We start from the raw sequence: 22,511 nt of genomic DNA, 5'->3' as shown, positions 1-22,511 counted from the left end.
TTCTAATATCTATTGCCCTTGCACTATACAGAACATTATTATGTCACCTGGCCCTATTAAAGGGATTAGTGTCATACCTGGGACTATACCTAGAAAGATTCTTATAGCTTTCAGGCAGAGAACTGTAATGTGGTATGAAGGGACACTTTAGAGAGAAAGAGTAAACAGATTCACATTTAACATATTGTATTATTATTATTATTATTATTATTATTATTATTATTATTATTATTATTATTATTATTATTATTATTATTATTATCCCATTTGTCTCTCACATTTGTGTGACTGTTGAACCACACGTTTAAAGAAACTATTATATTTGACCATTACAGTTTGAATGAAAACCAAATGATTGCAGGCACGTCTACCACTTGATTTACATTTCAGTCAATTTAATTTGGTTTTATTCTACAAATCAATAAACCTGCCTCCTGCTGATCATAAATGCTGTTGTAATGCCTTTTTTGAAGTTACAACAGGAAACTGTCTCTGTTTAAGTTTTGAAATACGTAATGTAATTTTTTTTTTTTAGTCCCTGACTGATTTTTTTTGTCTGTCTCTCTGTATTCTACCACATTGTAACTGCATGCTTACACGTGCATGTGTATGCGTGTGCTTGAGTGTGAGTGTGTTTGTTTCTATTCCTTATCAGAGAGACACACGCACTAGTTTATTTCATTAGACTTGCATGTTTCTTACACAGGTACATTATAGAAGAGTGTTCTTTATATAAACCTAGTTATTGAAAAAAGGTTAACAAATTAACACCAGAAGATGCTGAATGATTTGAACGGTGAAGAACACTCCGGAAAACTCAACACCATTAACGTGGAGAAAAAACACCCTGCTTTCATTTTGTGAGACACGTTACACTAGCCTCTGAATCCATTTCACTTCTTCTACGCTTTGATGAGAAAGGAAACTATTTGGTTTTGTCATCTGCACACAGACGCACTTGTTTACTGTCAGTGGTGCAGCGAGCGAGCATTTGAAATCTCAAAGAAAAGCAAAGCAAAGCAGCATCAACAGCTGCTGTTTGGACATCTCCTCGCTGCTTGGGAAACTTGTAACAAAATATGAATCATCTATCCCTCAGAATTACAATTGTGACAGAATAATGACAAACTATCTTTAACACGTTTTTCTTGTAAAGTTGCTGAATAATCTCAAATAACTGAAAGGAAAGTGATTGAGTGGAATAAAAATAACGATTGAGAGGAGTTTGACTTTGCATTATTTTTGCCGCTTTCAATTAAGCAACATAAAATCTTGAGTGTGCAGCCTGTTTGCTTGACCTATTTTGTTCTGCTCTGTGTGAAATGTAGTGCAGGTGTTCATTTTTTTGTGCTCGAGGCCTCCTGACAATAGAGTCTGCAGTGTGCCGTGCAACACTAAATGAGTTACTGTATTGAAAGACAAAGTGCTGTAATCTCCTACGGGGGTTACTGAGAGACTTTAATTATTCATAGATTAATAGACTGTAAAAATGTGCGTCCCTAGATGGCCACTTTATGTCCAATAACTCTAACTAGATATTTTTCTTCCGCTGTGTACCGAAAAATAGTCTCTTCAAAGAATGGGGAGCAGGATAAATACACTCTGCCATTAATGTTTGTTACATTTAGATTTATGTTCCATAATATATGTGTATATATCTACAGACATCTGACCCCAAGACTCGCTCTTAAATCAATTTCAGTGCTCATATAAGAATTTAGACCATGCTCTTATTGTGACACATTTATTTAATTAATTCTGACTGCTGTGTTTTCTTTCTGTACTGCTAGTCCCTTCTCCCCTTCTTGTGTCTTCAGGTAGATGAACTGATTTGTCAATGTGGAGTACCTGCTCTTTATTAAGGACATAATAAGCAGAGCAAAGACATAAAGTCAGGGCCTTTTGGAGTGCAGACTGCTGACTCGCTGCCTCTCAGACAGGGAGGTATGTGTTGTGGCATTTTGATAATTTTGCACTTAATTGATTTGATTTATTAATTTAGTCATTTGGGTATCTTATAAAACATCTCATGAATTTAATTAGTTTTTTTGTGTCAATAGTGTGTTGTTGTTTGCCTATAGAGCAGCCTAATGATGGAGCTTAACAAGTTAAAATTGCTCCAACATTTTAGTGAATGACCATACTGCCTTAAGATAAACAGTAGTTTATTAAGAATAACACATTAACACATATTGGATCTTAATGCTGTAGTCTCTTGTGCTTTTGCTTGTATGTCAAAGCACTTTGGAAACTCTGTTTTTTAAAGGTGCCTTATGAATAAAGTTACTATTATGTGTGAATGCAAACCCCAACTTCGTGCATCAAGTTTGGGTGAGACGAAATGTGAGCACAGCAGGTTATATTCGGAAAATTCACTGTGAGTCGGTGGGAGGGCAAGATGACATTTAATCATGTGACGAGATCACCGCGCACGTTCTGAAGCTGCTTCATTCTCATTTCTGCTCACCATTTTACTAATTACATTCCATCATTGAGCCAATGAATACGCCCCATTACATGTAACATTAATATTCATGCAAAAACAATCATTGTGCAGTAGGTATCGTCACCACCTGCGATCTGTGATATCTTGTTAACATTACAATTGCACTTCGATCAATTAAAAAAGGCAAATGCATTTTTATGACTGCACCTGAAGTACCTTGTTCCTGGTAAACATTCCTGCAAAGTTTTCTGGAAATAAATACAACTACAACTACACAACAGCAGCTTTATTCCACTTAGGTTGCAAGACCAGTTTCATTCTAAACAACAGAGTAAATCTCTGTGTAAAAGGTACATTGGGTAAAACAAATAACCACTCGATAAGAATCATTTGAATGGAAAACATTTTTTTTCGATGCAGGTAATGTAGTCTTGAATATTTTTTCATAATAACAAGCTTGACGATGGCTCTCCAGATAATACAGACATTCACAATACAGACTAATCCTAGTCATCACCACACAGACTGCTCTTAGAATAAACAACAGGTGTTGTTGAACAATGAAAGCTTATTACGATGACTGAATTAGACAGTAGAACTGAAGACTTGTGGATTTTGCAACAAGGAGACATTATCAAAAGAAATGGAACCAGTGGAGAGTCCAGATGTAAGTCTCCTTCAATCTGTTGGTGAGATACAGTCATTACAAAACATATCTAGGGCATTATTTCTGTTACATGGAGGTAAAGGAATTTTTTTTATATAAAGCATTTAATAAAATGGGAAAGTCAATAGCTGCAGTAAAGCAATGCAGAAATACTTTACTTCTTCTAGGTACTCTTGTGTTGTTTATAGCTTGATCATTGCCAGATAATTTGAACAAATACCTAAAAAAAGGATTTATGAATACTACAGCTTGTGCAGAACAAGGTGGCATGTCTGGCTCTAATCTATAGTGGGAACGTAAACAGCATGGACAGTTGTCTCAGCTGGAAGTTGATGACAAGATGACTTTTTCGTTCCTACGTGCAACATGGACACTTTTGCAATACATCTTTATATCACTAGAGTCAGTTCAAACTGAGTTTAGAATCATGCATATGCCACCAAACAAGCATCAGCAGGCCAGTTTTATCACCCAAAGCAAACACCAATTTCCTACAATGTACAACGAGCAATGAAAATATGGGATTCTTTAGCATCAGTCTTGACAAATTTAACACAAAAATCTATCTTTAAAAAGCAAACAAAGAAACATCTTGGGAGATTATATATTTTCTTAAAAATATTAAATGTGAGTATTATAAATTTGAGTCATTTAAAATATTTTGTAATGCTCTGTTCTAAATGTGATGGTTTGTGTGGACCATAGTGCTTAATTTTGTTTGTTTTTTTAAAAACATTTCATATTCATGTTTTTTTTTGTTTAAGTGGACCCCAGAGAGAATAGCTGAGCTCTTGGGTACAGGTAATGGGGAAAAACACATAAACAGAAAAGGATTTCCTTGCTTTCTGTTTCTCTGCTCTGGCACATTGTACTAGAGGAAATCTTGACGGGACTGAGACAGTTATCAGCCGTTATGATACCTGTAGCAGGAGCTCTAAGGAGACCAAATGAATCTGTACTGAGATATCTTTTTCCTGCAGACTAAAAGGAAATCCAATTATTTTCTGTGAGCTCTGTCCTCTGGCACATCACTAAGCTGCTCAGAAAGGCATTCATGTTGCTCTGAAGCCTTCCTCTCAATCATGTTTTCTGATATTTCCTCCTGTTTCTCAAACATATACACACACCGTTACTAAATACAGATGCTGTGGACGTGCCCATCTGCCCTCATTGTCCTACCTGCTGGACCCATCAAATCACTGCTGATAAAACAGGAAATAATATGTGACCATGAAAAGAGGATTGACACAGTGGCAATGATGATCTCATTGCCCGATAATTATTCTCTTACATAGCTGGTCAAAAACAGGTGAGATCACAATCGTCCTACTTTCAAGTTGAGCTCATAAATCCTACCAGCTATAAAGAGAGAACAATATAATAGAGTGAAACTGACCTAAAGGTTATTTTAAACATAGAATCAACATGACCAGTTGCAGAATTATTTTTATTTTCATTTTCAGCATTTGACCATCAAGTGTTCAATTCTTCTCCTTCAGGAAGAGCACAGCTGTGATGTCCAGCTGTAACAACATGTGAGATACACTTTAGATCTCAAGTTATTGGAGGAGGGATTTTCAGCTTCAGTGTCATAGGTCGACTTTTTCATCTTTTCCCTCAGTGCCGGCTGCTCACTGTTTGTCATCAGTTTTTGTCACCACAGTTCACTGCTACTCACGACGGTTGAAACAGAATCCTGTGAGGCCTCAGACTGAGTGAAGGCTTCGGTAATTTCAACATCCTTCCTCACATCCGCACTCGTTTGTATTTGTTTCCCTCTTTCTCCTTTTGTGCCGATCTCTTTCTTCTCCTTATTCTTCCAAATGAAGCCTGAGAAAGTGTCATGTAAGTGTGTATCTATTTGTGTTTCGAGTGTTTTAAACAAAATAAAAGTAATTTTGTAAACATATCTGCGGTTGCTTGCAGAGTCTGCAACAAACTGTAGAAGCACCTTCCAGAAGAGTCAACAACTGTGAAAGTCGTGTGAGGGAAACTTCTCTGCTGCTTCTGCTGCTGTCAACATTGTGGACTTCAGAGGAAAAACAGCAGGGGCTCAGATAGGGAGCACTTTAATTGGACACAGTCTGAGCTATTCAATTTGCATAGAAACCTGTGCAGACGGGTGCACAGTAGATAGACAGTTATACACCTATAAATCCAGGCAAACCCACTGACTAACAGTTATCACTTCAATGGAGATGATTGTCTGTATGTATCCTGATTATAGCAGATCAAAAAAACCCTTTTTAAGCATTTTCATGTTACAAACTTGTACAGTTAGTTTCTCTTTTAAGACAGCAAATGCACTCAAAATCACGTTTTGAATATTTCTTGAGCCAATGCAAATGCGGTTTGATTTAGATTAACTCAAAAACATCTTCTTCCTTAAAAATTGGTTAAAAGAGCATTTCTTCGTAAAATTTCAAAACAATCAGCTTTTTTCAAGGTAATGTAGCTGGATTGTGATTGCAAATATCATAGACGTGATGGTTTGAGGGTAAACACTTGAGGGTATCCTTTGATGGCCAGGAAAAGAGAGAGAATCAATCACTGAGCAGAAGGGGGGATTAAATCTGCAGGGCACAAAAAGAAATGACACACCTGCGGGTATAACACACTGAGCCACAAGCAAGCAGATAAAACATTCAGGAGTGGGCCGTGCGGTCTGACAGTCAGTGACAGTCGCTGTCGGCTCAGAGGAGCTGCAAACTGGTGGCCTGTCCTTCACTCCAAGAAAAGGCTGAGCGTAGTCTGATCCTCATTCTTTCCCTCTGCTCCAAGACTTTTTACAATTGAGCATATTTTATCTGTTAAAACAGCCCTTTTCAAAAGAAAGGTACAAAGAGATTTAGTGAAAGATTAACAACAATTAACATAAAAGAGAACAGCATTGTAAGCACAGTGAAGCTTGTAATAATAAAACCATATAAGAACAAAGTGGATCAAAAGCTCTGGCGATGTTCTTGAAAAATAATTGAACAATTTATTTAAGCTATGATCCTGATTTAGAAAGAGATGAAGTCATATATAATTAATGTTAAGAGGGAACAAATCCATGAATCATTACCATAAGTATAGAATTTGATGTAATTTGTAAAAAGGATACATTGAAACCCTTTTAATAATAAGGTAAGATTTCTTCCTTTTCCCCCCTGGCCTATTATAATTTATATGATACAGCGATGCAGATTTTGATCAATCTCATGATGATTTGAACTTGTGCTTGCACATAAATAATGTGTTAGATAGTTTGATGATCCCCTCTTAAATACCATGCACCTTTTTTATGTCCTTAATTGAATTGTAGGTGTTTCTGGATGTTCATCCCTGTGCAGTCGTGTTACATACCATTAAAATGTTTTGTTTATTTGAGGTTTTTTGAAATGAAGTGCAAGGACTTTTCATGAAGGGGTTGAACTTGACAACCATTGTGGACAAAGCATGTCTTGTTTCTTTGCTGATCCTTGTCCTGTGTAAGTAGTGAGTAGAAGATTAAAATCCTGCTGTCATATGTGGCACTCACCATAAAACTACGCTGTCAACAATGTAAACATAGGCTGTTTCAGCAGCACACTTCATCTGCCCTCTGACCCAGATCATGGTTACATGCAGTAAAATAACTTCAAGGAATAATTAGCGTTATTGCAGATGGCTAATTTGGTTTTTTTATTAGTCATATAGAGGCATCCAAGTTTATTTCTGATAGTTTTTACCTGTTAAAAAGTCTGCACAGGAGCTTTTATATTCAAAAGATAAAATAATTTAACTCACTGGATGCATGAGTCAGCTTGTGATTTGAATTATTCACTCTGGTGTAAAACAGAGAAACTATGCATTTTCAGCCCCTTTGAGTGCAAACTGATTTACATAAGGAATATGCATTGTGAACACAAGCACACACCCACACAAAGCCAAGCTCTGATTTGAGGTGTTTCCTTCAGGCTTTTAATATTGCTAACAATCTTTTTTTTCCTGTCAAACACATTTGCACATGCATTTCCAGGGCCCATCTTTAATAAAAGAATTGTTGATAACTCTCAACCTTTAAGTCCTAAATGACAAAATGTCAAAGTACAGCCACAAAAAAATATTTTCTATTGGTTTTAAATTAATGCTGAGAAAGGAAAATTAAGAAGAAATCTGACCTGGTCAACCCGACAGATTGCAATGTCAGGGATTTGTTTATTTACCTCCACAAACAAAAACAGAAAAATCTCAAGAACTAAAACTATCCCCTTCAATTTTTAAAATCTCAAAACAAATTTGTGGAGAGCTGTTGGCCTTGCGGTTATGTAGAGCGCACCGTCCTTGAGTTTTTCACTCTGACCCTCAGCCTGCCATTCCCCACTCTCTTATCCATGCTTCCAACGTAATCCACTGTTCTGTCCCTCCAATAATGGTATATAAAGCCAAACAATAAATCTTAAGAAAGCAAAACAAAAACGAAGCCCTAACCCTTTACCTATAAATAGAAGAGGACAAGTATAGCAGTGCATTCATTCACACGATTGTCAATGCACTTGCAATTTTAAAAAGCTTTGCTTTTATCAGTTCAAACAGAAATGTACCCACAGACGAAAAGACCTTGATCACATTGTGTCAAGGTCACCTATCGTTTACATTTATTTCAGTTGGTAAATGTCAAATGACTAAACACTAGTGAATTAAATTAACATACCGGAATGAAAGAGCCAGACTAGCTGACAGACAAGCTAAAAACAGCACCCTTTTGAAGCCAGGTAACCTTTAGTGCTGAGACAGAGCTATGGCAATTGGTGCTGATTGGTACATTACACACCGTGTCCTTCATTGGCTCTAATCTGAATTGGCTGATGTTTACCTTTCCACAAGGAGGAGTCAGTGTGTTCCTCTACTCATATCCACCAAAAACCTACTAAAATCTTGTACTGTCTTGTTATTGCTATTATATTATTCTTGTTAAAAATAGATCTGTGGATTTTTGAGCAAAGACTACTTCACATGCACAATGCTGCCAGATCATATTCATTTGACAAAGAAGAAAAGTATGTTTCAGTCGCAGACATTTGAAGGTAAAACAAGTACAGGTGAGAGATAGCAAACAAAACGAAAAACAAAACAAAACAGATAATGTTTTTATTTCGGTAAATTACAAACTTTCATCCAGACAATAACTTAAAATGGAGCACAGATTCACTATCATCAATAAGCTATCATCTGTCAGTCCTTTTTCCTGCCTCTTTGTATGTCAATCATCCATTATTTCATTTTATTTTATCAGCAATAGGATCCATACATTTTCTTATTTCTGAACAGAATTCTTAAGTCATATATGTGAATATAAGTTAATGTGTGTCTGTGCAAGAGAGACAAGATGTGTTAGCATCTATGTTCCTGAGGATGCATTCATTCTGTCCGTGTTAAATGCAAATTAGCTCCATCATCAAGCCTGAGTCTAATTTCAATTACATATGATTAGTGTCATTACATTTAAGTCTTAATGTATCATGAACAGCTCTGTCAACAATGTTTGCTCGGCCTCAGATCACACCAAGTATATCAAATGCCTGCTTAATGAGAGTATGTTCTTAACCTCACTTTGTCTTAATGTACAGCATTAAGAACCAGTTGATATCAACTAAGAAATAGTTGATGCAAAATGAATGGATGTTTGAACACTTTACCCTGCAGTTGTAAACAACTGGAAAGACATTTAAGCATTATTGATGTCTTTGTGGACAATCGTTTATCTGTAATAAAATAACAAAACAAAAAAACTAAAATAAATACAACACAAATAAAAACATGTATCAATATTTAAAAAAAGGCGGATGAAAACTTAAGACCAAAAAACATTGGTCTAAATAATCCAGGGCCAGGTACACCAATACATATTGCTATTTTAATGGTTTAAGGGATACCAGATGCACTCCTGTTGTCTCTCTTTTTTGGTTTTATTTAGTTTTAAATGAAATCAAGATACTTTTTCAACAAAACAAAAACACCAATGACCTTTCGTCCTTGAGCCTTATGTTTGCATTGATCACATCACTGCCCTGTTCTTACAGGTAAATCATTGAGAGAAGACACTGAATCAACTATATTGAGGTGGTGTGTTTACATTTACAGGGACTTTAACTCTGGTTGTCTGTGCTTTCTACTGTATGTATCGTACATGAAATCAAAATTACTAATACACTATTAAACCTATGTACAAGCCCATATAACTACTACTTTGTAACATCCTTGTCTGCTCTCCTAGATGTTGATCCTGGTGCTCGTCACCAGAATGATCAGAATCGAATTCAGACTCAAGCTACAGTAAGGTCTTACATTATGCTGATCCTGAAGTTGTGTTTACTGTGGCCTTCTGACAGAAAATCTGACCACAGTCTGTATTTTGATATAATCTGTGTTGCTCCTATCAAAGTGTTTGCTTATACGTATTATTCCACCCTGCAGCAGAATCTGACCTGACTATGGTAGACAAGGACTAGAGGCCGTCTGAAAACTGTGGGAAAATATTGTTTTTGTTTTGTTTACATCATTACAGAAATGTTAAGTAGGACAACATAAATAGCACAGATGAAACAAAGTGTGTTAAAAGTTTGAACCTTCAGGATTGTGTTCCATTTCTGCCCATCTTAACTCCGTTTTAGCTCCCGGTTTCTTTTCTAGCCTAAAAATATACAGCCAGAACATCAAAGTGCCTTTGTTTTACTCTGACTAATAGTCAGTGACAGACCCCTTTTCTGGTGCAGGCGTGTTGCTAAAAAGAAGTGAAATGAGGTGTGCAGACACCTGAGATTACTTGTGTTGGTCTGCTCAGCAGATCTTTAATTAGAAAAAAGAAAGAATGTTTTCATGTTTAATTAAGTAAGGAAATGAATGCTTCCCATTTAATTTAGTTGGCTTGATGTCCTTCCTTTTGGAAATTAAACTTTTGACAGTGTTCAAACTGATACCCAACCAGCTGTCAAGCCTGATCTCGATACCACACTCTACTATAGCATATCATACTATACCATATCATACTGTAACATATGAAACCACACCACACTATACCATACTGTTCCATACCACACCACATTATACCAAATGACACCACACTGTACTGTACCACACCATGTTACCAAGTGATGGTAGCATTTGCACGCAGGCATTACAAGTTAACCTCATATCTTAATGTGTTTTGTGTGTCCTTGTTCCTTAGTTTTACACAGGTCTAATCAAACAAAACTTTTCCAGCTAATAAAGATGTTTACTTTCAACCAGTCAAACTTTCCAATTGCTAGCTGACGTGTTCACATGTGGGCATCTTTATTATTGACTTTTATAATCTGTGTACACCAGAAGAGCATTATTTGCACTACTGTCACATTCAAGTACTGATGTAATACACTAGGAGAGCCTTATTGATACATTTTTGATTTGAATTAAATTAAATTGAATGTGTGGGAGGTTTTATCACCAGTCAGCACCCCAGTGCTTTTGGAAGAAATCCACATACACATGAAGTCTGTAATCTCATAGAGACAGTAAGGAGAATGCATTTTTTGTTGATGGCCTGTGTTGTATGATGAACAAGGTCTTTATCTAAAATAGGATTATTGCTTGAAAAGTATTTTGGTTCGAAAATAAAGTTAACTTTCCCAATCGCAGCTTCACGTAATTATTTATTCACAATACAGCCGGCTTGGTGATTTTTTTTTTTTTAACAACATAGCCACTTTTACACAACAGAGCAAAGTGCTTACAAAGAAACATATAATTAAAGGGATTTAAAAGGGATTTAAATCCTGATTTAGATCTGCATCACTTTCATTCACACTTTTGTCACAAAAAAAGACAGATAGCCTGGGGCTTTGAAAAATGCATAGCAACATAACACATTGACATTGTTGTGAATATTTGAAGCAGCTCATGCCAAAGCAGACAGACTGTGGTTATGGGATTTAAATAGTTTCTTGCCATTAAATGTTCATAAAAACACTCCCCTTTCTATTGCCCATGAATTACAATGAACTTATAAATGGCTATAGGAAAATGTTATTGGCATTGCATTTATTCCTCCATGAACATTTCCTCATAGGAGGTAAATAAAATGAAATCTCACTGAAGCAGCACAGTGTGCTGAGTTTTGCACAGCGCAGCTTGTTTTTTATTGCATTTTGCATGGAAATGTCTGTTTAAAATAATAAACATAGCTGTTGCTGTTTAGAAATCATGGCTGTCATTTACATCGTGGGAAGCAAATGCAGCATATTACAGTCAATTTGTTTTATAGCACTGTAGAAACTCTTAGCCTGAAATGAAATATAGTGTAGTTTGGGTTCATCTTGGTGTACATGTGAGCTAATTATTTTGCTCAAAGACCTCTAAGAAATTGCAATTAGAACTTTATATTTGTATTATAAAAGAGCGCAAAATACAGATGATACCAGGCCATAATTACCCTTAATATGCTTCAAAGAAACTGCTCATATCAAGAAGGTAAAAGCTCCTAAATCCTTGTTTGCTACCTAGTGATATACACTAAAATAATACTAAAGCACAATACTAAAATGATAGTAAAGCAAAAGGGAGCTATACATCAAGGAGGTCATGTCACTTTAGGCAACTAATCTTGAGTTACTGAAATGAACTTTAAGGTAGAGTAAGTCACTTTTACAAAAAAAAAAGAATAAATAAATATAGACTTATACAAAAGTAATGCTGTGCAATCATCACTTATGGGCCTCCATCTCTATGTTTGGTTGTGACTGTGCCTAAGGAGACCCTGTCTTCTGCCTGTATTTTCATGTTTGATGTTTCTGGGTGGGGAGATGGTGGATACAACTGAGCAATTGAACATGATTGAAACAGTTGTATATGCTGGACATGGACATAGCAGCAAATAAGAGAAAATATGATCCTAGTCAGACGAAATTCCATGTGGTCTTTCCAAAACGAGGTTGAATCATGGGTTGGCTCTCACCTGTGTACACGGATTTGGCCAGCTTTCTGATGGACATGATGATAGTAAACACAGGAAGAGGGGCTCAAAGGGTCTGCAACAGACAATGCTTCTGACTCCACCTTTAACTTTGATGTTTTATTGCAAAGGGCATTAACCCTCGTTTCCTCGATAAATGCCCTGTGTTCTTTACACCCATTCATCCGGCCCATGCAACCTTCAATTTACTTTACTTTATAGTCTGCCACATACTCCTGTTTTGCTCCCATCATAAAGGAAATTTCCAGTAGACATATGAAACAAGCATTTTGACTCAGGTATATCTGATTAAATGTGAATATGGTTTATTTCCCATGTCTAATGATGCTAAATACCTACTCAGGAGGTAGACCAGACTGCCTTATGTCTGAGCTCCTGAGGAGAGCTGACAGGTTGGTTAGTTGTTAGCCTCACAGCAAAATGGTTTATAGTTTTGAAGCCTACAGGCCAGCTGGGGTCTTCCAGTTTGTATGTTCTGCTGCTGTCGGCATAGTCTGGATGTGTTGTTTCATTCTATGTGTCAGTCTTGTGAGTGACTGGCGATCAAGGGGTTTTGTTGTACAAAAAATGAAGGCACCCCTCTTTTAAAGAAAGAAGCTAGATTGTTGTAAAGACCAACTCTTAACGTGTTTATTTTCATCACATTATAATGTGAGAATGTTTGAAGAACAGCAGCTTCAGTAAAGTCACAAAGTGAAATCTTTCTACCATATGTTCACATGCTAATCGAAATATATTTTGTAATTGTGAAACCCACTTTCAATACTAAGAAATTGTACGTTCAAGGTTGATATCTTCATGTATAACGTTTTACTTTGAAATTTTTGAAGAATAACTGAATAAATCAAGTGCATTGTATGTAATTTTTCTGAAAATGTTTAGTTTAATTAATGACTATTGCAAATCTCTCATCGTTTGATCCTCTGCTCATTCTGCAAATGTGCAGCAAAACACTGAAACCTAAATTGCTAAAATTGATGTGTATCAGATTGTTTTAAAAATTTGCTTTTGACCGCCTGCAAAAATGTATGTTTTGAAAGCACTATAGGCATGTGTCCCACCTGCAAGAAGAAAATCAAGTTTGTTTGCAGAAGGAATAGGTCTGATATTATTCAACCCCAGGAAAAAACACAGACCTTTATCACTTTTGTATGGTAGAAGCAACACGTGCCCTCAGTAGAATAAAAAAAAAACCCCATACAACTGTAATTAAGTATTTATTAGTGGGAACATATAAAGTAAATTGAAGGTTTCCAAAAGAAGTTGTTATTCATCATTCATGTTACACATTGTTTTTGTCTTAAATTATGGTTTTCAAATGATGACATATTACAGTACATCTTAATTATTAAATGTAGGTCATTGTGAATAGGCTTTGTTAATAGGTACTTCAAAAAATACACTGAAAAAATAAATCTAATTTCAGGAATATTGATTAAATAGAGTTTTAAAAAAAATAAATCGTTGGTTTAGGAGGGCGAAATTGACTTTTTTTTTTTTTTTAGCATGGCTGCTGGTTTACTCATCTCAAGGTCTAGATTTTCTCAATTAGCAAGGAATAAAAAAACATTTTGAAGTTTCCCCTCCTCTATTCAAACAATAAAGTTTTAACAGTTTAAAAATATACGTGTACATGTAACAGGTGGAAACACTCTGTTTCATGTGTCTGTAGGTGTGAGTTCATAATTGCATTTAGCTTTTCTTGGGGGATATTCTTGTGGAGCATTTCTAATTAGCTCAACATGATGATCCCTGATATGATCTCTAAAGACTGTTCATCAGCTCTGACAGCTAACATCAGGTGTTTCATCTATACCTGACTAATGGCACCCTATGGATCTTTATCTAGGCCAGTGTTTTAGCATTCAGCCCACACATTATTCTTTCCCACAAACACTCCAATTATCATTCTGTTTGTAGTAAAGCCTGAGGTATTTTTTTCATCTCCTGTGGTGTGAGTATGCACTGACTTTTGTGTTATTTTGATTACTGTGAGAACAAGCTTCGATGTATTCATGTGCACACACTTGTGTAAATGCATAAAACATCACTATTCCTCCAGGGCGCTTTTGTTTTTATCATATACTAAAAAAACCCTCTACACTTTTGCTGTAGCCTATTGTGTGTGGTTATTTCTTCTTCAGACAAAAAATTTCTTCTCTGATGCAACGCAGCACATACACCTTGTTTAACATAGTATTTATTTAGCAGTCTAATTTTTAAGAAGCAGTGGAGGAGTTGCTGATTGATTCTTCCTCTGCACATGGAGTGGAGATGCTCCATAACAATAGGACCGGCCTATTTTTTATATCCAGTCACACTAACTAATCATTAAACAAAACATCTTACAATCCCATGACATTACAGTCTACGCCTTTCACGTGGAAAACCCATAGACTGCAAATAAGGAACAACAAATGTGATTCTGGAACAACAGGCCTGTAGGCGAAATTAAGTGCAATTCAGCTTCCAGTCACAGGCGGCAGCACTGAGCGTTATCACACAGAGAGGAGCATCTCCTAGGATTTAAGCTTTCAGCGAGATATGTTGTTTTTCATTCTGTGCCACTCAAAAGATGTCGTAGATTTTCACATATCCCGTGAGTTTGTCAACATTGTTTTCCACTTAGTATTGATGGCAGGTAGGCCTACAAATGGATGAAATGAGTTTTACTACATCATTGCGTTGGTTTAATGTTAATGTTAGTAATAATAACAATAATGCATTTTATTTAAAGGCGTTAGTGTTACTGTTTGCCCTTTATCTGAAGTTGAGTCACATCAAATATTGTAAGTAATATATGTTTTTAATTACGCATTTAATATTTTTTCAATTAAATTGATAAGATTATTGCAAGCCATGCACGTTAAAAGGTTGCCATCAATCTCCTAGAATTTCTCCTCGGGGATAAATAAAGTATATAGAATTAAAAATTAAATTAAATTATTTTGTTAAGCTAACATATTTGACAACCTCAGGAGAGTAAAGCACTTACAGAAACTAGCTAGCTTAAAGCGTAGGCCTACTCATGTCAAAATGACAGCAACATTTTACATTTTAAACAACGTTTTACTATCATGAGCTCCAACCAGTGAATAGTTTCATTTCATTTAATACACCCAAAATCTCAAACGCATCAAAGACAGGTGCCAATTAGACACTTCATGATGAAGGTTAGTGCCATTAAAAGAAGTTTGGTATCTACATTTAAAAGCAGGCGTCAGCTTTTTATTATTTTAAATGTAAACCATATTTTCTGCAATTGACAAACTTATGAGCCTTAAAAAAGATCCCTTTAGCAAACATTTAACTTAACTTCTCAATTCTTCTTGTACATGCAAAACATTATCAAACCTCCCATTAAAGAGCTTGAAACAGGAGAGAAAACTCAGAACTCATATGAACATATTGGAAGTAGACAGAGGCTAATGGCTATTTTTATGAAAAAAGATGTAATGAATTTATTAATTCCTCTGCGTGGGATATGTTTTTTATGAGAAGGTGAAACTGTGAAAGGTTTCTTCATGAAGTAAAATGATTTCAAACACTAATCTACTTTATCTTATATTTACATTTCTTTTGCATTTTTTTCTCAGGTTTTTTGAGGGGCACTCAAAAACCTGAAGTAGTAAAGAGTAAAATTTGATGCTGACTGTATATTTGCAGCATGAAGACATGGCAGCCACTAGAGGCTGCACTAGCAAAGACATGGATACGCAGATCAATAATGAGAGAGAGAGAAAGGGGGAGTCAGTGGCGAAACTGCAAAAAAAGAGATGGCGAGATAGCAGGCAGTTCAGTACAGCAAGAGTGACTGACAGAGTGAAGAGAGAGTAGGAGTCAGCACTGTACCAGCTGACAACCAGAGAGAGAGAGAGAGAGAGAGAGGGAAAGAGAGCATCTCATTTCACTGGAGAGAGAGAGTGAGAGAGAGAGAGAAAGAGAGAGAGAGTGGAGCAGCACTCAGCCACGTTGCCCGTCCTCATATTTCCCTCTGCAGCCGTGTAAGGCAGAGTGAGCGCAGGAGAGGAGAGAGCTCATCAGAGTCTGTGGAAACAGCAGGACCGCGTACCATTTGGCTGAGAGCTTGATGCGCTTAGGCCACCCACAGGAAGGGTGAGCGGCCCATAGGACAATCTGTGTGCTGCCACAGAGAGAGAGAGAGAGAGCAAACGAGAGGGTAGCCAGTGACGGAGGGAGTGAGGGGAGCGAGACTGGAAGAAGATCACCCCGGCCAATTTGAAAGCTTTCAGCTGGTCACTCAGAGCAGGTGAGTCAACTTCTGCTCCTTGGATGGATGCCCTGCAGACTGTGCTTCAGCTGTGACAAGAATGTGTGCATGTATGTGTGTGTCAGTCGTTTATCTTTACTGCACTATTGTTCATTTATTTCATGTTGTGTCATATTCAAGGTAGTGTGTATTAATAGTCCTGGCCAGGTGATTAGAGTGGGGAACCTTAGTATCAATCAAGCCACTATCATGCTGAGCAGAGAGGGAAACATAAGAATAGCTGCTCAACGACCTGCGGGTTTGTGTGTGTTTCCCTTTGTGTGCTTCTTTTTTTTTTAAAGTTGTGCATGATGTGTGTGTCTGTGTTGTAACAGGTGAAACTTATCTGGATTGCTGCCACAGGGTTAAATTAATAGAGTCATTATAAAAGCTTGCTTTGAGAAAACTAAGTGGAGTGGTTGATGCCAGTGCGCGGCGATTTATCACAACTGTAATAGCGAGGATGTTTATCTAAAGCCATTGGTACTTCGATGGACAGCTTATTCGTCAGTGAAAATGTTTTCCTCCTCTTGTGTGGATATGGCTGACTAAACATGTAACTGAAAAGAATAGCTTGGAATAATTACACTAATATAGCAGCACCAGTTATTAAATGAACAATAGTAAAGTTGATTATGTTAAGTACCTTTATTTTTTGGCTCAATTATGGGAATACTGTGTGGTCCTGTCAAATGCTCTGATAGTTTTCAGAGTATCCTATCTTGAATCTCTAACACAATCATGTACGTACATGCAAACAGGGTGATTCCAGGACTGCTGCACTTGTTATTGAAAAGCTTTGGATCATTGCTCGGTTACACCAGAAGATTCAGTGTGCTTCAGCAGCTTTCCTGCCTTATTAGGAAGTATCATGACATTGAGATTGCTGATCTAAATATACTCACTCTGCACCTGGTTCGGAAAATATCATTCTTTGCATGATATTACCCATCATCCGTCTGTATGCGTCTCTTTTTCATTCTCCTTTCCTTTCCCTTTTCCTAAACTCCCCCTGTCCCCCCCACCCCCCTTGTTCCCCCCACCCCCCATGTCATCCCATGAAGGTTATTGCCATATATCCAGTTGGTTTAATTTGTCAAAGTCAGCCGGACGTATTGTCCATGGTCACAGCGGGGGAACAGGTGGAGGGATTTAGAGTAAGGTACTGACATCATATTGGAAGCTGTGGAGATATATCCCCACCACAGTGAAGAGAGAGAATGACAAAGTACAAGAAATAGATCCTTAGAGAAAAGCACCGATTCACTTTCCTTGCAGAGAGAGGGGCTGAGCAGTTAATTACAGAGGCAGTGTTTTCATGACTCTGTGTGTGTGTGTGTGTGTGTGTGTGTGTGTGTGTTGTCTATGGTGTAAGTGTGGAGGCTTGAGGTTATCAGTCTTTGGATTCATCATATCCTCAACACAGAGCCTGGCTCTCCTCTCTCATGTGGCTCCTGTGTCATTAAGACACCAAATCGGAGAAGATCACTTTCTTTCTCCGTCTCTCTTTCTCTTCCTGGAAACACTGTGACTGTCTCTCTGTCTCTGTCTTTTCTCTTTACCTCTCTCTGGACTATTACTTCACCTACTGTCTCCCTTCTCACACGCAACAAAACCTCAAGAATACCAGGGGGAGACATTTGTTCAAGTGTAACTGTGGAAACTTCTGCTCATAAAGCATGCATGCCTCAGTGAAGTACGACGGTGCAGAACTCCAGTAAGTTCAAATCAAATTAAATTCAGATTATTATACTGTGGCTCTAAATGTTTAACCACTTGAAATGGTGAAGAGAGACAGCCAGTCCTTTTTTCTGAGTACTGCAGAAGTACTTTTCAGAAGACTTCTCCGGGCATGCATCACAATTAAACTTCATAGAGCAGATTTATGGAAATGCAATTTTACTAACAACTACCGGCTAAACCCGAATGCAAAATTATTTAAATGTTTACAGTCATTGTTTTAAGATTCCTGTTTGCTTTTGCTGTGAGTCACTCTGAATAAGAGCCTCTGTTTAGTGGCTGAATTGCAAATGCAAATTGTTTCCATAAATCGCTTCGGGAGCAGGTGCTATCTGTTGAGTTTGTCTCACATTCTCACTGTGTCTGGATTTTCCTTTCTTGCTTTACAAATCATTCACATTTCTTCAAGTGCCAATGGGCAGTTGAACAAGATTGCAATCGCCTCTGCGGTAATGAATAATTTACACGATACATCATTCTGGGGGTATTTTATTTTTCCCTGCGCTGGTGTTAATTGTGTTAGCTAAGCTAGCGCCATTACTTATCGTTAGGGAGACAGTAAGATGTGGACATATCCTGCTCTCATTAGCTGCCGCGCCATCTGATTCTGTGCACATTTAAGAACGACAGGAGAAAAAGAGGACCGAAGCCATTGACAGATTTTTTTTCTTTTTTAATCATCTATAAGTTGTAAAACAAACACTCACTTCATTACGGCAGCACAGCCTCCTTCCTTGTTTGCTCATAAGAGCAGCCCTGTTATAGTTGCATCATTAAAACCCTTCCTGCTCTGGTGTGAACTCTGTTGCACAATTACATTCTTTAGACATTGTAGTGAAGACTTATTTAACCGTCGAGTGAATGGAGCACTTTACTGTCCTGCTCGCCACGGTTCATCTTTGAAAGAAGCACTTCAGCGGCCTCCTCGGGCCAATCAGCTCAGCCCGTGTGATCAATCCTGATCAGACTGCTCTGATATATGCTTTGACATGGAGGAGGTCTGACATGTCTGAGCAATTTGGTGAACTCTTTACCTTCTTTTACTTTTTTTCTACCCGTCTTGCTTGTGTGCTTTATAAACAAAACGATTCTTCCCCTTTACTCATGCAGTATTGTTTATTCATTTCATGTTGCATCATATTCAAGGTAGTTTGTATTAATAGTCCTTGCCAGGGGATCCTTAGTATCAATCAAGCCACTGTCATGCTGAGCTGAGAGGAACATAAGAATAGCTGCTGAACGACCTGCTGGTTTGTGCTGCCAAATAGAATCACATTTGCCTATCTGTTAAACACTACAGTCTTAGCACTTACCACGAAAAAACATGAATTTAATTATACATCCTGTACTAGTACTACAGATCAGCTCAGGTTATCCTATTTTGATAAGTAAATGAGCTTATTTTAACATTAATTTGTTAAAATAAGCTCTGTTTGTATATATTAAATTAATATACAAACAGTGTGTCAGTATGTGTGTAATGCAATGCTTTTTTCTACAAACATTTAAAGTTGGGTACACACAACCGCTCCCTACTCTCCTCTAGCCTGTGATGTAACATGGACAGCCAGGGTCCAAAAACTTTTTTCATTTATTTGCCAATGACCAATAAAGCAGAAAAAAGGTTTAGATTTGGGGAGAGTTTCTGTTTCTAGAATCTCTGGACTAATAATAATGGTATTATTTGCCTTTGGATACGTGTAGTTTGGCTGATTCACAATGTCAGCACAGAGATCGCAGTGGGCAGTCAATGCGCTGATTCCACGATATCAATATCACTCCCCCTCCCACTGGCTCGAGGTGAATTCTCTGAATAATATCCTGCTACGTTCTCTCGTCAGCTTACTCAGACTTGCTTCGGAAAAAAACACACTAGGGATCTAGCAGGAGAAAAACAGCTCCTCCTGGAAATATCTTGAGTTTCTCAGGAGATTTCTGTAAGTGTGAAAGCACTCGTACTAGTTTAGCTCTTACTCTGACAGAAGACGGAGACCTTGTTTCTTGCCTTCTCTGACAAATGCATGCCTGCCTATCTAAATAAGGAAAAATACTTCAAAGTTACAAAAAGACCTTTTAAAAAAAAAAAAAGGTCTTGAATGATTCTGGCTGTCCTTCGTTTTGTAAAGGCGGAAATAAAACAAGTGGCTGCCTTTTACCTACCTTGTGGCACAAACAACATTACTTTTCTGTTTTTGAAGTGTTTAGTAAGCAGGGGCTTGATGAGCATATTGACATTGTAGTTTTAGTCCTATGAAGTCATTTAAAGGCTTCAGTAGTCTTTTTTTTTTATATCCGAACGTTGTGAGGCATCCACTTTTGGGACTGAGCTTTCATCCACCATGATGAGAAATTGCTTTGCCTGTTTCCCATGTTAGTTCCATCCACTCTACACGTGTGTTAGGGTTAATCTAAACCCAGAGTAAAGCTGCAGAAGCATATTTGGGATATTTTATTTTTGGGGGATTTTTGTCTAAAGGCTGACGAGGCTTTTGTCTTAAACCCAGATCTCTGGAGACGATGGCATCGGAGAACATCACGCCTCTCCACTTTTCATCTCTTAAGCGCAAAGCCCTTTATTAACAGAAGACGGATTAATGTGGCAATTATGTTGATTTTATCAAGACACTCGTCCGTCTGACTGCCTTGAGTCTCTCCCCTCTCTAATTAAATATAATAAACCAAGAAATGCAGTATCACTCTGACAGGAAGGCTGATAGAAACGGCCTGTTCGCAGCAGTTGCTGGTTATAGGAATTCATGATCTGGGCGAGATGTTGTAAATTTCACACTTGCAGGGCCCCCCCCCCCCAGAATAGAGTGACAGTGCTGAGAGCGGAAAACACAGGAATCGATGGTAGGATGTCCAAGACTGCAGGCCTCTGCTGTACTCTCAACCACTGGTGAAGTTTTTTTTTTTGTCTCTTCAGACTGTTTTGATGCTGTCAGATTTCACAGCTCAATTACATATGCCGGAAAAGTGGTCGGGAGTCTTCAAGAAAAATGTGTACTGTATCTCAAGAATGATTTACAGAAGCAGGACAAGAACGTGGATTGGTTTTTGAGCCTCCTGGGAGCAGACTGTTTTATTTTTTTTTTGAATGGAAAGCAGAAGTAGGGAAAGTGACAAAGCTCAGAGGATCATAATACTTCAACAGCAAACTTGAAGCACTGGATCAAATGTTTGTAAGCTACGAGAGCTTTACAGTCTTTTGGCTGAGTAGAGTAGGGATCTTTTTTTTTTTTTCCATCCTGTGCTTTTAAAAGAAATTCCCCACAAGAGCCAGCATACTTGAACCGAGTTTAGCCTCTAATTTATAACATATCATAGAGCACAGTGGAGACATAGCCACCTCGGTCTTTATTTCAATCCATGAAATCGCATGAATCTAAATTGGTTCTTTTTTACCACCGCTCTTCACACAGAATCCAGAGAGTTCAGAGTTCAACCGAGTGTTCTTGTTGGGAAAGTATCCACGTTTCTTGGATCCATACCAATGTGGTGTTGCATAAAGATGTACCTTCCTGCAGCCAGCATGTGCTATATCTTTTTTTTTTCTTTTTACAAGCCTCCCTTATGAATCTTGTGGGGATAAGCTTGAGAGGTTTTATTTTTATCCTCGATCGTCCAGCCCTCCACAGCTTTTATGGAAGCCAGGCAGGCCATGTTAATGATCCTCATTAGCAAAGGAGCTGAATGCAAACTGGTTCCTCATCAACTGCTGTTCAACATTTGGGGTTCTTCTCATTTCTCCGTCTCTCCGCCCTTTTCTCCTCACACCTTCTCTCTGCTCGTCCCTTACCAGACATTTTCTTCCATGCGCCTTCTTTTCCAAACCTCCTCCCCCCTCCTCTCCCACCTGAGCCTCTACTCTGGGAAATATTCTGTAAAGGTCTTCCATCTCTTTCAACCTCTTCTTCAGATGTACTTTTTTTCACGATATTTACTGCTTAGTGCAGCTCCCCGGGTACTCGTGTGTACCTGTGTGTTTGGATGGACGTGTGCGTGTGATCACATATGTGCACATTGCTGCGTGCATGTCTTGCGAGCAAAGGAAGCGTTCCAGATGACCTGCGATACTAGTTGCTTTTTCTCCCCCCCCCGCTGAGAAGTAAAAAAGCTTAAAGTTCAGGCGTGAGCCCCCTCCGGGCAACCTGTGAAGGATGTTCAGATATACAAACATGTCGGCTCAAGAGACACCTTTAGCTGAAGGGTAAATATGCTCTGGCTCTGTTTATACACACACTGTGCAGCAGTAAGAGGCTGACGATGTTTGATACCTGGCTGACTGGGGATTATCTGCAGCTGTACAGTCCAGCCTGCTACACACACAGCAGCGCTTTGATGCTTATCGAAATCCTCTGTCTTTATGTAACCTTTATTTAAGAAGGGAAGTCACTCTGAAGCGTGGGTGAAC

At 37.9% G+C, this 22,511-nt stretch overlaps 2 protein-coding genes across 6 annotated transcripts in view; both read left to right on the top strand.

Moving 5' to 3' along the window:
- Positions 1–22,511, top strand: part of LOC306826676 (zona pellucida sperm-binding protein 4-like) — a 350,754-nt gene that overhangs the window by 164,715 nt on the left and 163,528 nt on the right. The window lies entirely within an intron of this gene.
- Positions 15,727–22,511, top strand: part of tnr (tenascin R (restrictin, janusin)) — a 152,868-nt gene continuing 146,083 nt past the window's right edge. For all 5 annotated transcript variants that reach the window (XM_079348128.1, XM_079348126.1, XM_079348127.1 and 2 more), the window contains exon 1: positions 15,727–16,357. The gene's annotated coding sequence lies outside the window, so the exon portion shown is untranslated. The remainder of the gene's footprint in view (positions 16,358–22,511) is intronic.

The sequence above is a fragment of the Symphodus melops genome, assembly GCF_947650265.1.
Source record: "Symphodus melops genome assembly, chromosome: 7".
In the NCBI taxonomy this organism is placed as follows: domain Eukaryota; kingdom Metazoa; phylum Chordata; class Actinopteri; order Labriformes; family Labridae; genus Symphodus; species Symphodus melops.
This window is presented reverse-complemented; position numbering and strand designations above follow the sequence as displayed.